We start from the raw sequence: 15,479 nt of genomic DNA, 5'->3' as shown, positions 1-15,479 counted from the left end.
GGTTGGCATTTCTGAGTCAGTCTTAGAATGGAGACAAAGCAGCCGAGATCCTGTATGACATGTTTGTTGCGGGGAGTGGGGCAGGTTGGGGGGAGGCTCCTGGAAGTGGGCTCCCCCATCTTAGGCCTCCTGGCTCCACCTGGGCCAAGCCCAGCTGGACTCCAAGGGGGAGGGAGCTGCAGTTCTGTGCTTACTTCCTGCACTTTCTTCTTTTATATTTGCCACTTGAATGTTCTCCCTGCAGTGTTTGATTTGGTGAAGTTACACTCAAGACCCTTTGAGAAGAAAACACAATTCTAGTAATTTTATTGGACTCAGGTTTCAGGCAAATGGAAATAAAATTGCCTCTAAAAATAAAAGACACACAGAATTGAGTAAAACAATAATAATAAAAAGCTGCCCTGATTTGAGATAAGTGGTAAGGCATTTTGTGAAATAGTAGAGGGAGAAATAAATAATCGAGGAGCCCCAGGGGCGGGGGTGGGGGGATCCCCTCCATCCCCCCACCCCCCGCTTTCATTTCTGCTTTACCTTTACGAAAGAGTTTCATCTGCGTGTGATAAAGTGAAGCACAGAGCGCGGCTGGTGAAGTTGGTCCTTGCCCCGCGCTTAGCAGTACAGGTGGACGACAGGGGCTGCCTGCCAAATACTTTGGTTGGAGGGAGGGGTGGGAGTGCTCTCTCAAAACCACTCCTGGAATGGCTTAACTCGCCCTGCACGAATCAATGACAACCTCCCGCCGGCTGCGGCAGGCTCCCCGGAGCAGCGCTGCCGCGTGGATCCCCAGCCCGGGACCCTGGCGGCGCTCAGGACTCGGCTCCCGCACGAGCGCGGCGCCCCCGGGGCGGCCAGGTGGGTGTGCGGCGGCCAGGGCGGCTGGGAGCCGGGCCGAGAAGGGGCAGCCGGGCTGCAGAGGCGGGTAGGGAGGGGACCCCTTCTGGGCGCTGCCGGGACCCCCTGCCCCGGGCGTGCGCTCCCACTGTCAGGATGGCAGTGGCGGCGCCCGGCAGCAATTTCAAATCCGCGATGGGGCCGGACCGAGGGTCCCGGGGACACCGGGGCTGGGGTCCCCGGGCTGACCGCGGGGCGCGCGGCCGCGTCCCTCTCGGCCCAACGCGGGAGGGACTCTGGAACTCTGTAGGCAACTCTTCTGGCTTGCTCCGTGCCCCGCCACCCCCGTGGGCAGCTTTCGGTGGCGGGGAGAGAGGACAGCGAGGCACGAGGGCCGCTCCGGAAGGGAGTGGCGGACAGACGCGGATCCTTTAAATGTCCTCCCTCCAAAAAAGCTAGGGCTTCCCCAGTGTCAGATGCAAAACTCGGGGGGTAAGGGGGAGACCAGAGCCGTGACAACTCGGGGCAGAAGTCGAGGTCCGGACAGGAGCAGAAATTAAAGGGACGACCGGCAGAAGTCCCTGGGCGAGCTGTAGGGAGTCGCGTTGCGATCCTCGGGCTCGAACCGCCCACCAAGCTGGGTGGGCAGGGGACCCTTCCCGGCGCTCGGATCTGCGCGGGGTGGGCGGGGCGACTCCCTCCGGCTGTGCAGTCTCGGAGCCCCCGGCACGGCTTTGTGCGCCCCCACCCCTGCCAGCTCCCTGGCCGTCGCCCTCCCGATCGCCTGGTTCGCTGAGGCGGGGGCACGACGGGGGCGCGACGGCGGCGGGCCACAGGGCTGGCCGGGGACTCACTCTGCGAAGAGCCCCTCGCCGCCGAGTGTCCCTAGTGCGGTGCAGTTTTCCGCGTGCCTGTGGTGAGGGCTCCGGGGTGCATCCGGTTCGGTTGCCCGCCCGAGTTTCTGGCTTCTGTTGTCCTGGCTGTGGGCAGGCGGGCAGGGCACGACTGCACTCTTTCTTTGAACCCCCGGTGCTGGGTTTCACAGGGGGCAGCCCCATTCCCATGATTCATTGGCAGGCTGTTGGCATATCCCTTCCAATCCCTCCTCCAAGTGCCGAATTTTGAAAATGTAAAGGAAGTGTTTGAAACAATCAGACTGTTTTCTCCAGATTGGATAGAAGGTTTTGTGGGAAGGGAGGGGAAGGTCCTGCCAGGTTCAAGTTTAAGCTCCACTCCTTTATCCAGTGATGAACTGAGGGATCAGAAGGGCCAGGAACCCCCTCTGGAAAGATCTCCAGGAAAGGAAAGTAACCTGGCTATCGCCCTTAAGGCCCAACCTGGGCTGAAAAGGAGAAGAAAGTCACTCTCCCTAAAATCGCCAGGGTCAGCCGGTGCTCTGTCTTGGCGCTGGTGTCTCCTACTGGTTTCTAAACTCTCCCCAACTACCATACCTAGGGCAGGTGTCTTCATCATCTGCATTTCACAGGTGAGGAGGGACTGAGGCCAAGGGGGTCTACTGAGTCCAGTGCGCCTTACCCAGATCCACGGGACACCAGTGCCACACCCGCCTGGTTTCCAGAACTTCATGAAACTGGTAGATTTGGATCCCACCCAGCACCTCTGAGACCTTGGGGAGATGCAGACAGGAGTCAGGCCTGAGCCCCTACCTCTGGACAACCACACAGACATGAGGCTTACACAGAATAGTGAAGCTAGGTAGCAGGTAGGTTATCTTCCCCAGACAGCCAGGAGAGGCCCTTTGCAATCAGATCACAGGCATTTTGGCAGCCAGAGGGTCAAGAAGGGCTTCTGATCAGAAATGATATTGGGGCAGAGGAAGAACAAAAGAGCAAAGGCCTGGAGGTTGCATAGAACTCAAGGCCTATCCTGCCTCGTCAGTGCTGGGAGTAAACCAGAGGGTAAAAGGCTGGGAAGGAGGAGATGGGACATTCAGAGATCAGGTGCCAGACTGTGCTTGGCACACAGTCTCTCCTGTAACCCACATCACTCATCAGATAACCACTAGTCCCACTTTGCAGATATGGAAACTAAGGCTTAATGGGATTAAGTCCAGTTTATCAGTGACCGAGCCAGGAATCAAAGCTGCCCATTACACCTACAGCCTCTAGAATCTTACACTCCAGTTAGGGGAGGCAGGAATCCCCTGATATCATTATAGCACAATACGAAATAGTGTGTCAGTGTTAACAGTAGTAACAGTTTTGAACCTTAGTTTCTTTCCATTCAGTCTGTCATTTATTCAACAACTACTGTGTTGTCTAATGTGTGATTCCAGGCATGATGCGAAGCGTTAAGGACTAAGGACCTCAGCAGGTGAAGTCCGAACTGGTCCCGGGGCTCTGTCAGTGGGAATGGCAGTGACTCATCCTTTAGTGGGGACTCACTGGATTTATTTATTTATTTTGATTGAGCGGATTTAATGAGACCATATGTGGGAGAAGGAGGAATGGCAGGAGGCCTGGGTGAGGAGGCGGGTGGACGGCTGGAAAGCTGGCCTGTCCCCATGCTGCAGTCACAAGGACTCATCCATGGCCCTAGCAGACCTGTGGAAGGTACACAGTAGGCACGCAGCTTTTTGAACCCCTGCAGCTGTGATGATCAGCTCCTGGTTATGGGTTCTGAGATGGGCTTTTAGTTTTGGCACGTCCCAGCTGGAGATGTCAAGAGCCCCATGCAGCCTCCAGGAGGACTGGCCCCTCTCTGGACCAGGGCCAACAGCGTGGGAACTGTCCTGAGGCATCAGCCGCTTTACACAAACATACACACACACACAGAAGGCCGGAGCTGTGCTCCTAGCCCTCATCCAACCACTGGGGAGGCTCATCCATGTTCACAGGACTTGGTAGCAAAGCTAGCACTAGAACCCATGTCTCTTGGCCATCTGTAATTCTCGGAGCAGCCCACACTAGCCTGCCAGGGTGTTTCAGGGCTCAATGCCAAAGACCCTATTCCACTTGCTTGTACCCGCACTTCAGGGCCATTTCCTGATGCTCCTGTCCATCTCCATTTTAGCTGACCTGACATATCTGTCCTAATAAAATGGTGGCAGATGAATCTTTGGGACAGAACAGCCATAAATATTCTAGGACATTTGGCCTGTTACCTGTCCTTCCATCTTGAATGGTATAATAGGTATAAGATCACTACCTCTAAAATTAACTATCACTTTTGTGAGGAAGGTGAACTGATAAATCTTGCCTTGAAGCCAAACTCCTCTGAGTACTGTTCTGGGGCCTTCCTTCTTTGGGAACTGACATGGGCCCTTCTGGGAGGACTTCTTTTTCTTCTTCCTTCTCCCCGTCCCGTCCCCTTTAGAAAATATCTTGTGTTTGGGGGTCACAAGACCACATTGCATTCTGTTTTGATGTCACCGTGCCCAGATAAAGGCATTTTCTCCTGATCTGAGATTATCAGCCCAGTAAGGGCAGTGAGCACCCCACTGGCTGTCCCGTGTTTGCAGCAATTACACAGGTGTGCATTTGCACAGGGATGTTTGTCTGCTCAGCCCTTACTCAGTCCTCTAGGCTGGGCCAGGGAGAGAGCTATTCACTTTATTTTCCTTTGGCTGGGAACTGCAGAGATGAATAGAGGGAGGGGAATCTGGGGCTGAGAGATTGTTGCCAAGAGCAATTTGAAGTCTCCTTCATATTAGTCAGAGATTGTGTTTTTCCTTTCTGAAGCTGCCTGCCTCATAGTAACTTCCACGAAGGAATTTTTCCCCATCTTTGTGTGTGTGTGTGTGTGTGTGTGTGTGTGTGTATTTTAATGCATGCACATGCATCCTTGTTAGTTTTTGTTTTGGTTTTTAACTTGCCAGACTTCTCATGACTTAGCATAAAAAAAGAAATAGCTTGGGGAATGGGGTGATGAAACAGGTCCTTTATACAATACATTCTGCATGTCGTTGCTCAATAAATTTGAATAGTGATAGACACTGAGGTTTCATGATGGAGTGAGATGAGTAATTCCTGTGAAGGAAGAGATAATCTTTAGTGGATGACTTTGAGAATTGCCACATAATTTAACTTTCCCGCTGCACATCTTGAGCCTGTGTTTAGAAAAAGAGGAATGTGGGCTGTCTTCTTTCGAACTCCCTTTTGTTCCATAGGGAAGCCCCCTCTGTCTGTGCCTTGCCTGGGAGAGTACCAGTCGGCTCTGCCCCCTGCCCTCTCACAGTCTCCCCTGCGCCCCCTCCACCATGCTGGAGGCCAGCTAGCGAGAGGGAAACTTCCCCTATGGGGTAAGAGCTCTTCCCCCACGGTGGCCTGGCTTGCGCCCTCATGGAGGATGGAATAGGAAAGCTGGCATGCGCCAAGCCTGCGCATCCTGGGACAGCAACCTGGGGCGGAATGTTTCTTCATCAGCAGAGAAGTGAGTTCATCCTCTGAACAAATCATGTGGAGCAACACCGAGACTCCAAGCTGGAAAAATTGCCTAATAATACAGTATACAATCTAGGTCGGCTTTTTCAAATTAGATACAAACCAGAAGCAAATGTACACGTGACCCTCCCAAATGATATCACAGAACTGAACTTGGCACACTCCTTTTCCCAGGGCTCCTTCTTTTCTGGCTATGGATCCTGGCTGACAATCCTGTTAAGTTGTTTCTGGAGCGAACAGGTTGGCCTGTTGGTTGTTGCGAATTACGGGTAAAGGCCACTGGTGAGGGGAGAGTGACCCCAGCTTTTGTCGGTGCCTGCCTTCCTTAAGCCTTGGGGAAGTCGAGCAGAGGATGCGTCTGTTAAGCGGAACCTAGGTATTGGGAAATTTTCTAGGTTTTTAAAAAGAACAGCTTTATTGAGATATAATGAATGGTCCGTACAAGTCACTCAGTTAAAGTTGTACCATTCAGTGGCTTTTAGTATATTCCCGTATGTGCAGCCATCACCACCAACAGTATTAGAACACTTTCATCCTGCAAAGCAGAACTCGGTCCCCATTTAGCAGTCTCTCCCCATTTCCTCTCAACTCCTCACGTTTTAGGTCACCGATCCTCTACTTCCTGTCTCTAAACGGATTTGCCCCCTCTGGCCATTTTGTATGAACTGGGTCATGTAATACGTGGCCTCTCGTGACTAGCTTCTTCTCCTTTGCATGTTTTTAGAGCACATGCACTTGTAGTATGTATCAGTACTTCATGACTTTTTATTTGGGAATGACACTCCTTTTATTGGTAAGATCACATTTTATGTATCCATTCTTTAGTGGACGGATGTTTGGGTTGTTTCCACGTGTGGCTCTTGTAGATGACGCTGCCACGAACATTCATGTCCAGGTTTTCGTGTGCACGTAGGTTGGCTTGTCTCTCGGGTGTTTACCTAACCCTGGAAATGCCTGGTCATACAGCGGCTCCACATGTTACCTTCTGGGAAACCACCAGACTCTTCCTCATGGAGCCACGCCATTTTACATTCCCACCAGCCCATATATGAGGACCCCAGTTTCTCACCATCTTTGCCAACACTTGATATCTGCCTTTTTATTAGAGCCAGCACATCTTCTGAGGGTTTGTGTGCTCCGAGAGGCAACACCTAGGCAACGTTCTGGATCCCCACAGTCGCATTGGCTTTCCATACTTGTAGGGAGAGCCGTCTCAACTTCTTGGTCATTCTGCCTGGCTGATGGTTCCTCTGGATGTCCCCGAGTTGTCTTCAGGTTTTCCGTCTGTGTTTCTGTGGGACAGCTCCCACGGTATGACTCAGGGGTTGGTGCTCTCCTTGTTTTCCTAAGGAATGCTTGAATGCTCCAGAGCGCTGGCCGTGGGACCCACGCCCTCAGCCCCACTCTTCCCAGCTAAGGCTGCTGGTGGAAAGCCAGGCCCTGGGAAGGGAAGAAATGGGCCTAATGGAAGTGAATTTAGACACATTGTTCTATGTTTGGGTCTTTGAGTGGGGACTTAGTGGAGATCCTGATGTTTTTATCTTGTGGAGTGACCCCTTTGGGACCACAAAGGAATCTGTTGGTGAGCCTTGACATCTTAGGCAGTGACAGTGAGGCAATCCAAGGCTACCTCCTTCCTTTCTTTTTGGGGCCCTGGGTCGCTGGCAAGACCCACTGATTCATCTACAATGGTTTGATGTAGCTGAGTGTTCCATTTCCTGCTGGCAGTTCAGCTCCAGGATATAATAATTTTACCCCATTTCCATACCTGTGGGACTGACTTGGGGTAAGACTCCTCACAAAGACAAATTTGAGCTGAGAGGGGCAGGGAAATGCACCCAGCCTGAAAGACTCCCAAAGATGACAAAAAAATTATCTGTTCACCAGAACATACTGAGGGCTTTGTCAGTGGCCATTCTGGGGCACCATGTTCAACACACGCCAACCTCAGTACCAGAAATCCTTTCCAGTAGCTTCTGTGAAGTCATTGTCATTGACTTTGGGCTGACAAGAGCTGCTGGGCTCAGTCTCTGCTACTAATTTACTCTTCACCTTCAAGCCAATGCTTCCTGCAGCAATTCCTAAACCTGATTAGAGGTAATGACCTATGAAAACTTTTAAAAGATTCCAGGCATCCCAGGCCCCACCCGGGAAGAACAGAAGAAGAGTCCAGTTGCCTGAAAAGTAGTTGTGACAGAGAATGTGGTCACAGCTTGACCTCTTTGGGCCTTGATTTCCTTTTTCAGCATGAGAAGCTGGATTAGATTGGTGTTCTATTTTCTTTTTAAAGATTGATTTATTGATGTGAGAGAGAGAGAGCAGAGGGGAAGACAGAGCTGAATATGGAGCCTGATGCAGGGCTTGATCCCGTGACTTGGAGATCCCAACCCTGCATCATGACCCCGTCTGAAACCAAGAGTCAGATGTGCAACTGACTGTGCCACCCGGACACCCCTAGTTTGACATTCATTAAAGGGATTCACTGAGCTGACCCCAAACAGTTCTGTGTGGGTCTGTTTTTGCACAAAATTGTATTTGTAACAAGGGGACTCCTACAACTGTAAAAAAATTGGGCGATCCCCTGAGTAGATGGTTCCTGCAGTTGAGCTAAAGCAATTCTGAGTATCACCTTCCCAGAGGACGATTGTCCCAACTTCCCCGAGGAGGGTGGTGTATCAGGAGTGGCTGATAGCAGCCACTTACTTGATAATAGACTCCTGCTCTTTGAGGAAAGGCCCCCTGCAGTCCTGGCTGGCCCAGGGCATAAGAGTGACATGGCAGAATTTGACCTGGCACCCCTTTCTTCTCTCCACCCCCTTGGTGGCATCCGCACCTGCTTCCCTTGAAACACCTAGAGCTTTCCACCCCAACTTTGATTTCTACCAGGAGCTGTAGTGTCCTTCACTCACGCGCTCATTCATTTAACCCCCATTTCCCAAATATCTCCTATCAAAGACAAGTTGACTAACACTCCATGCTGTCCTCAATATGCCAGTATATTTTAACCAGAGAGGCAGTCCGAGGCTAATCCCCAGAGCTGCAATTTTAGGGCTCTTGATTTGGAGGCAGAAGCGTTTTGGAGAGGCCCAAATTCCTGGCGTGTAGGTAGGGTGACCCCACCTCCAAGCCCGTCAGCAAACTCTGCCTCCCTACCCTCCCCCACTAGGGCTCTGCCCTCATCTGGCTGCTGGGAAAATGCTTCTGTCATCCCTGGTCTCAGCCAGAGCCGTGCCCTCCTCCTCAACTCCCACCTGGAGCGGGCGGAGGAGGGAAGGGAGGGCCGCTTTCCTCGGAGATCTGAGCTCCACGCTCCAGCCCTTGGCTCCCACCCCGTCACCCTGACTGGACAATTCACAGGACTGAAATAATCACTGTTTATGAAAGCTGTTGCAGGGAGGGGGGAGCAGGCAGAGGAGGGAAGGCAGGGTCGCATTTCTGCCTTCCAACAAGAGAGGCCAGGTGAGGCCCTCTCTTCCTGGGACTGTGCACACTGCTTGCTGCCAGGATTTTGGAGCCTCGCTTTGGGGTGTTTTGAGAGATTTTTTTTTTTTCTAATGAAGGAAGAACCTGGAAGGCTCATTTGAATAGGGATTAATGTCTCTGTGGCCTGGACCTGCAGAGAAGGAGAAATTCTAGAAGGGTAGAAGTTGCAATAAAAGGAAGTGGGCTTGATCTGCCCCCTCCTGCTGATTAGTGCGGCCTCCTTGGCTGGGGACACGTGTTTGGGGTGGGTTTGTGGGCATTGATGTGTTTTTCTTGGGACTGTATGTGTGCCCGTGTGTCCTCTGTGTCCACTCCACACTAAGGACATTGACCGTCTAAGCTTTGAGCTTCTGGCCAGGGGACGGGGACCCCAGGGAAGTTATGAACCACCCTGAGTGTCTGCAGCCCTGGCTTGTCCACACTCCGCGTTGGCCATTTTTGTGGAGGGCAGTGAAACAGGCACTTACTGTCCACTTTTTTCTGGGTACTTCCATGCTCTTCATTCACAGCTCAAATTCCTCTCCCCCCTGGGGCCTGCCCAACTGGGAATTACTCTGTGTTCCCAAGTCACCCACCCCCACCCCCCAACCTTCAAAACTCTTACTCGATCCCCCACCCTCTGATGATCTGACCCAGTTACTAGGAAAGAGCCGGTTCTTTGTGCTAATCCACATGAAGGTGTAGAAGACACTGGCCACAGAGTCAACCCCCACTTGGCAGGGCATCTGTCTTTGAAAGAGGAGGCGTGCCAGCCCATGGTTCTCCTGGTGGGTCATCCGGCATGAGGAGAAGGCAGAATCAGTAACTCTGGGCAGAGCAGGGGGCAGTTCATGGGAACGGGGACTTCTTTTCTGGAGCTACTTCAGCCAAGCAACTTCAGCCCCTGCTTGTGATGCCTGGGCTCAGAGGTGGCCCTGGGGCGGTGGGGGCAGGGATGGAGAGCACCCTGGGCTGCTCTGTGGGGAGAACCAGGCAGGTGAGAATGGTTCCCCTCTCTATAGGTCAGGGGGTTGCCAAGGTGACACGGGGTGTGACCCGCAGGAACCGGGAAGGCTGGGGAACAAATGAGTGAGGGCCAAGATCGAGATAAGAGGCTCTGCAGAGGGTGCAGGCCTTGGGGCAGCGGGCCCCTTGGTGGGCACTGTACACAGCCAGCTACGGGGTTCTCCGCTCAGAGGCTCCCTCCCGCCCGCCCTCTCCTGTCAGGGCTTGCTGCCTAGGGGTGTGTCCCTGCACCACCCCTGGCCTCCCTCCACCCCCACTCCCGGGGTGCACCCTCTGAGTGAACCTGGCCTCCAGCTCTTGGAAGCCTTTCCAATAACATGATGGTGAACTCTTTGCAGACCCAGGCAGAGGCCAGAGGCGGAGCGTGAGCCAACCTAGAGCCTGAGTCCATGCTGGGATGAAAGACCAGGCCAAGTGAGCCTCCTGTGGAGGGAGCCAGGAGAGGACTGGAGGGGCCCTGCGTAGAGAAACTGCCCTGTGGTCAGAGGGGCCCCTGCAGGTGACAGCGAGCCAGCAAGGACGGAAGTGGCGGGCCGTGAGCTGGCTCCAGAAAGGACAGGGGTGTGGCTCTCGCCCTCGCCCTCCTCCTCCGAACATTGTCATCCATTCATCCAGTTAGGACCAGAACTTAAAATGAAGCAAGATTCTATAGAATCGAGTGTTACAATCGGCTGAGTGGTCCAGAAGGATGCTGCCATTCAGTGTCAGAGCACAGGGTAAGAGGCGGAGTCTGCAGGACAGGCTTCATCAAGGTGTCCTGAGCTGGGGCGGAGGGTGAAACACCTTGGCACAGCCTTCTAGCACAGAGGCTCTGGGGCCAGGGCCAGGTGCAAGCCGCCACTCTGTCATTTACATGCTCTGTGGCCTTGGGCCAGTTACTTAACCTCTCTGTGCAATGGCTTTCCCATTTGTAGGAAGGCATGAGATTCCCCTCCCCCTGCCCCCCACAACCTGGGGTTGCTGTAAGGACCAGACAGGAGAGGCCCTCCAGGCGTAGCCTGTAAGTGTTGGCCTTCACCATTTGGGCAGGACGAACAGTGATGCATCACAATGGCCCATTTCAGGTGTGTGGCTGCAGGTGACATGAAGCTGGAGGGAGGCATCCTTTGGTCAGGATCTCCCCTGGAGCCTGGAACCATTGGAAATTTTGGAAATAAGCTGAGCAGCACCCCCTGGGAAACTGGAGATGTGAGCCCACTGTAGGTTTCAGGTGACAGATTAAAGCCACTGGTGGGCATGCTGGGCAGGGCTGGCCTCTGAGCCCTGCTCTGATGTGGATAGAAGGGGGACAGCACATTGGGGCTGTCTTTAAGTTCCAGGGTAGATGACCGATACAGTTCTTCTGGTGTACTTAATAAGAAACTCCTTAGACCTATGACGAAATCCTGGCCTGCTCTCAGACCCTGTCGATTTTCCAATGATGATGAAGGATTATCTTATCATGGGTTTTTCCAAAGTAATAATTACCAGGCACCAAATCAGAGCAGGTAATAAAGGAGGGGGCAATCAGCGTGAGAGATAATAAAGGAAATAGAAAACAGTAGTATGGAAACTTTTAAAATGATACCCTCTGAAGAGGTCAAATGTTCTAGAAACAATGTATCATCAAGGAATGGCCCTAGAGCCAAGTCAGCAGATCTTCCCAGAGCATTTGCATTGCTGTGCTCGTGGCCCTGTGGCGGTCGGTCCTGGCTGCCCCATTCTTGGCAGGGCCCTGCGGGGATCACTTGCCTGGACCGCACCAGGGAAAGTGTTCTCCATGTCACCCATTCTTAGAATGCACCGCTGGCCACCACAGTGCAGTCACACCGCACCAGAGGGACATCTGCTGTACAGTGACTCCCACGGCTGTCTGACCCAGCTCAATGCTCTGCATGGCCAAGTCCACTGGGGCCACCACGGAGGAGAGGCAGACAATGTCGGACTGTCAGAAGGGCCTCTTCCTCCAAAAATTCTTCCCCACAGATGGTAAAGCCAGAACATGGGTCTCCCTACCCTGAAGACCACACTCTTGCCATGGCCTTGACCACCTCTTACAACCATTGCATTGGTCCAGTGAGCACTCTCAGTTATGCTTCTCCAGCCTGCTCTGACCTGAGTACTGGGATGGAAAGTGCTGGAACAAGGTGCTGTGAGCGGTGGCTTCCCAGCACAGGGGGTTCTCTGTACTCCCTGGGATCAAGGGGGCTCCCTAGCAGGGAAGCTGGAGCCAGCTCGGTGGAGGTGGGGGGAGGGTAGGGCAAGAACAGATGTCTGGGAGGCAGCCAACAGGAGACACACCGTTCAGGGTTGGGAACCTTGTTCTTGGGACACTGCTGACTCCAGAATCCCAGCAGGAGTGAGATCCCTTCTGTGGCTTCAGCAGCAGGAAGCACTTGCCGAGGTGAGGATCCCTTAGCCTGAGCTCCCGTCTCAGCTCACATGCACCCACCTCCAGCCCAGTCGCTGTGGACTTCCTGCAGCCTCAGAGCCTTGGATTAATTCTTCTGTAAATGTGAAAATTATAGCTGCCTTCGGAGCCGATGGAAGAATTTAAAAGATAAATTATGTACCACATCTAGCACAGACTAACCATAGTTTGAAAATAGTTTTAAACTCAGAACTTCCATACAGCCCATTTCTGGCCTACTGTCCCCAGCCCCACCAAGAGCCCCTGGTTTCCCCCATGGCTCCTGTGTTCTACTCGGGCTCCTGGCCCTTCTCCTCCCACTGCTGCAAAGAGCCAGCGCCAGATCAGTGGCCACTGCTCCTAGGTTTTGCCCTCAGTTTCCTCCTGATTGTCCCTGTGCTGGTTCTTGCTGGAGCAGAGGGTCTGGGAGAGAGGGGACAGCAAGGGGCTTTCTCCCCAACTAACTCTAAAAGGCTTCCTTCCCCTTTTGTAAAGAGGTGTCTTTGTTTTTGCGTTTTCTCACTCACTTCTGCATGCTCGCTCTCTCTCTCTCTCGCTCTCTCTCTTTTAAAATTTATTTATTTTAGAAGGGGAGAGAGAGAGTGCAAGAGTGAGCCTGCACAAGTGGGGGAGGGGCTGCGGGGGAGGGAGAGACACAGAATCTCAAGCAGACTCCCCGCTGAGAGCAGAGCCCATGGAGCTCTATCTCATCACCCTGAGATGATGACCTGAGCCAAAATCAAGAGTCAGAACCTTAACCGACTGAGCCACCCAGGCACCCCAGGCACCTCTGCTCCTCGAGGAGCAGGAGCCCCTCCAGGGTCAGTTTAGACAACTTGACAGACACCAACCAGTATCCCATGACTATTTCCAGGTCCTCAGCCAGTGAGGGCAAGTGCCCTGGCCTCACTCCCGAGGCCCTGGGACAAGCCAGCCACCACCCCCAAATCCCACGGCACCCCAAAGATCCTGTGGTCCTCCCATTGGAAGGACTTCCGGTAGCTGGTTCTGTTGGCCAGGCCTGCAGGGATGGGCATGCAGACTGTCTCCCATCCGCTGCACCAGCCAGCTATCTGTAATGATGATGAATGTAATCAATAATAACATAAGGGATAATTTAGTAGCATCTGAAAAAGGTAATTAGTAACAAAATGCCACCATTCTCCAAGGTACTTGGTTGCATTTTGTTTGGCTCTGGGGACTACAGTGCAGATTCTCTTCCAGCACGTGCTTTTGGCTGCCGGAGAAGGTCTGTGCTACCCTGTATCTCCTAACACATTCACAGAGGGGCGCCCATTCTGGCCTCCTCCCGTCCCAGGCCCACCCAGGGGGTCTCAGGCAGGCAGACAGACCGCAGGCTTTGCTTGGTTCTTTCATCAACCCTGCAAAGTTCAGCATTACTAGGTAGGGGTCACCACGCCCCAAAGGAATGGATGCCAATTAAAGGCGCACAGTTTGCCTGGAGAGTTGGGGAGCTAGTACCCAGTCTGTGATCCCCAGGTCGTGAGGTTAACATGACAACTGAAATGATTCCTCGCAGACAGCTTTGCCTTAATTGGCATTTTTCCTGGCTGGCTGAGCCCTGCAGGAAAGAAACCATCTCACTGTCCCCAGGCTACACCATCTCCTGTCCATCAGGGACCCCAGAGCTGAGCATCATACATAAAATACGAGAGAAGCAATGGTTCATATGAATAAACGAGACTCTAACGTATATGAATTTGTGCTCTACAAGTTAATTACTAAAAACTTAATAATTGCTAAGGAGAACTATATTTTCAGGAAGCATCTCGCAGCATTTATTTCTGTACCCACTCGTTCTTCTAGAGTCTGAGCTATAGAATGAATACTGAGAGCTACTGTATGCATTATATTCAGTGTTGTAGTCCCTGTGGCTCCAAGGCTGGGGGCTCTGGGCAGTAGCCAGCAGGCAGAGTTCAGTATGAGGACGTTAGTTAGGAGTGCCCCGGGGAAGGGACTCCTACAGGAGGCTGAGGGAAGGAGCTGGAAGGGTGGAGGAGAAGCTGATGAGGCAGCCCCAGCCACTTCAGCCAACCCCCGGGGACCTTTGCAGGCATCCTCAGACAAACACGACTTGGGGTCCGTGGCTCTGTAGCCCAGGCAGTCCTGCAAGGGCGGTTCGGAGCTGAGGGCCGACCACTGACGGCTTCCCAGCAGCCGGCACCACCAGGGACTCTCAAAGGGGATGGTGTGACTCAGCTCTGTGCCCTCTGTGGTCTGTATATGGCCTACCTTTCTCTGCAGACGGGAAGGATAGCCCTCAGGGCTCTCTCCTCTCCCTGCCGCCCTGACCACAGAGTGGAGCATGTAACAGGTGGTCATAAAGCAGTCAGTGAGCCATGTGGCGCTAGAGGCATAGGTGGCAGGCTTGCTGAAGGTCTCTGTGTCTGGGGACCCCACAACCCCAGCCACAGCTGCCAGGAGGGAAATGCTGCAGCTTTGGGGTCAGCCCCAGGGACAGGATCACCCTGGCCCCACTCCTTATTTCGGCAGGGAGTCAAGGTCTGAGAGGGAATAGGCCAACTATTTGGGGGGTGGGTAGTAAGGCTGTGAGTTACACAAGCTGCTGCCATTGTGTCTGTTCCCTCACTCCTTCCTTCCTTTGTTCGTTGGTTCATTCATTCATTCATTCATTCATTCATTCACTATTCCATTTACTGAGATCCTCCAGGGAAGCTGGCATCGTGCCGCGGGGCCTGGGGTGTGGGCGGCTTTTCTTCAGTGTGGGGTGGACTCTGTGCACAGCTGGCCGAGAATCCTGGGCTGCGATAAATCCCCAGCCTGGAACACTCCCTCCTCACCCCCTAACTCCGGGGAAATCTGGCTCATGGGCCCTTGGCCTCCGGCTCTCTGCTCTCACTTGGCATACCCCCGCCCTGGTCCCACCCCTTACACTTTGCTGTCCATTCCAGACGCTTCTCCGGAGTGTGTTGTTACAGACTGAATCAGCCCAAAGCCTGTGCTCTCAGCCCTCACTAGCCTAGCGCCGTTTGGAGTCCTCAGTGAAATTGGCTTTCCCTGCGGGGTGCTGTGGGGGGTGAATGCACCACGTGCTCCGAGGCCCCTTCCGCCGGGGAACTGGCACGTGGGCAGGACAGCGTGTATGGTCTTGGCCCTCACCCCAACACAGCTGCCTCCGGCAGTCCATGTGCCTCTGGAATAAAGCTCAAATAACCACTACGTCTTCCTAAGAGAGAAAGAAGCGAGTAACAGTCGAGGTAGTCCAGAATTGGAGAACGGTGATGTCCGTGTTCTCCCACCCACTCAGCTGGACACCGTGTGCCGGAAAAGGACAAAGGCAGACAGTGCCCAGCATCATGGACATGGATTCGTGAAGCACCATTAAA

The 15,479-nt window shown here is 53.3% G+C and overlaps 1 protein-coding gene across 4 annotated transcripts in view; it reads left to right on the top strand.

Moving 5' to 3' along the window:
• ZBTB7C (zinc finger and BTB domain containing 7C) overlaps positions 1-15,479 on the top strand; it is a 337,583-nt gene that overhangs the window by 231,643 nt on the left and 90,461 nt on the right. The window contains exon 1 of one of the 4 annotated variants that reach the window (XM_059409617.1): positions 605-852. The exons of the other annotated variants lie outside the window; for them this stretch is intronic. The gene's annotated coding sequence lies outside the window, so the exon portion shown is untranslated. Of the gene's footprint in view, positions 1-604; positions 853-15,479 lie in introns of those variants that run through there. 4 annotated transcript variants of the gene reach the window in all.

The sequence above is a fragment of the Mustela nigripes genome, chromosome 8, assembly GCF_022355385.1.
Source record: "Mustela nigripes isolate SB6536 chromosome 8, MUSNIG.SB6536, whole genome shotgun sequence".
NCBI classification, from domain to species: domain Eukaryota; kingdom Metazoa; phylum Chordata; class Mammalia; order Carnivora; family Mustelidae; genus Mustela; species Mustela nigripes.
This window is presented reverse-complemented; position numbering and strand designations above follow the sequence as displayed.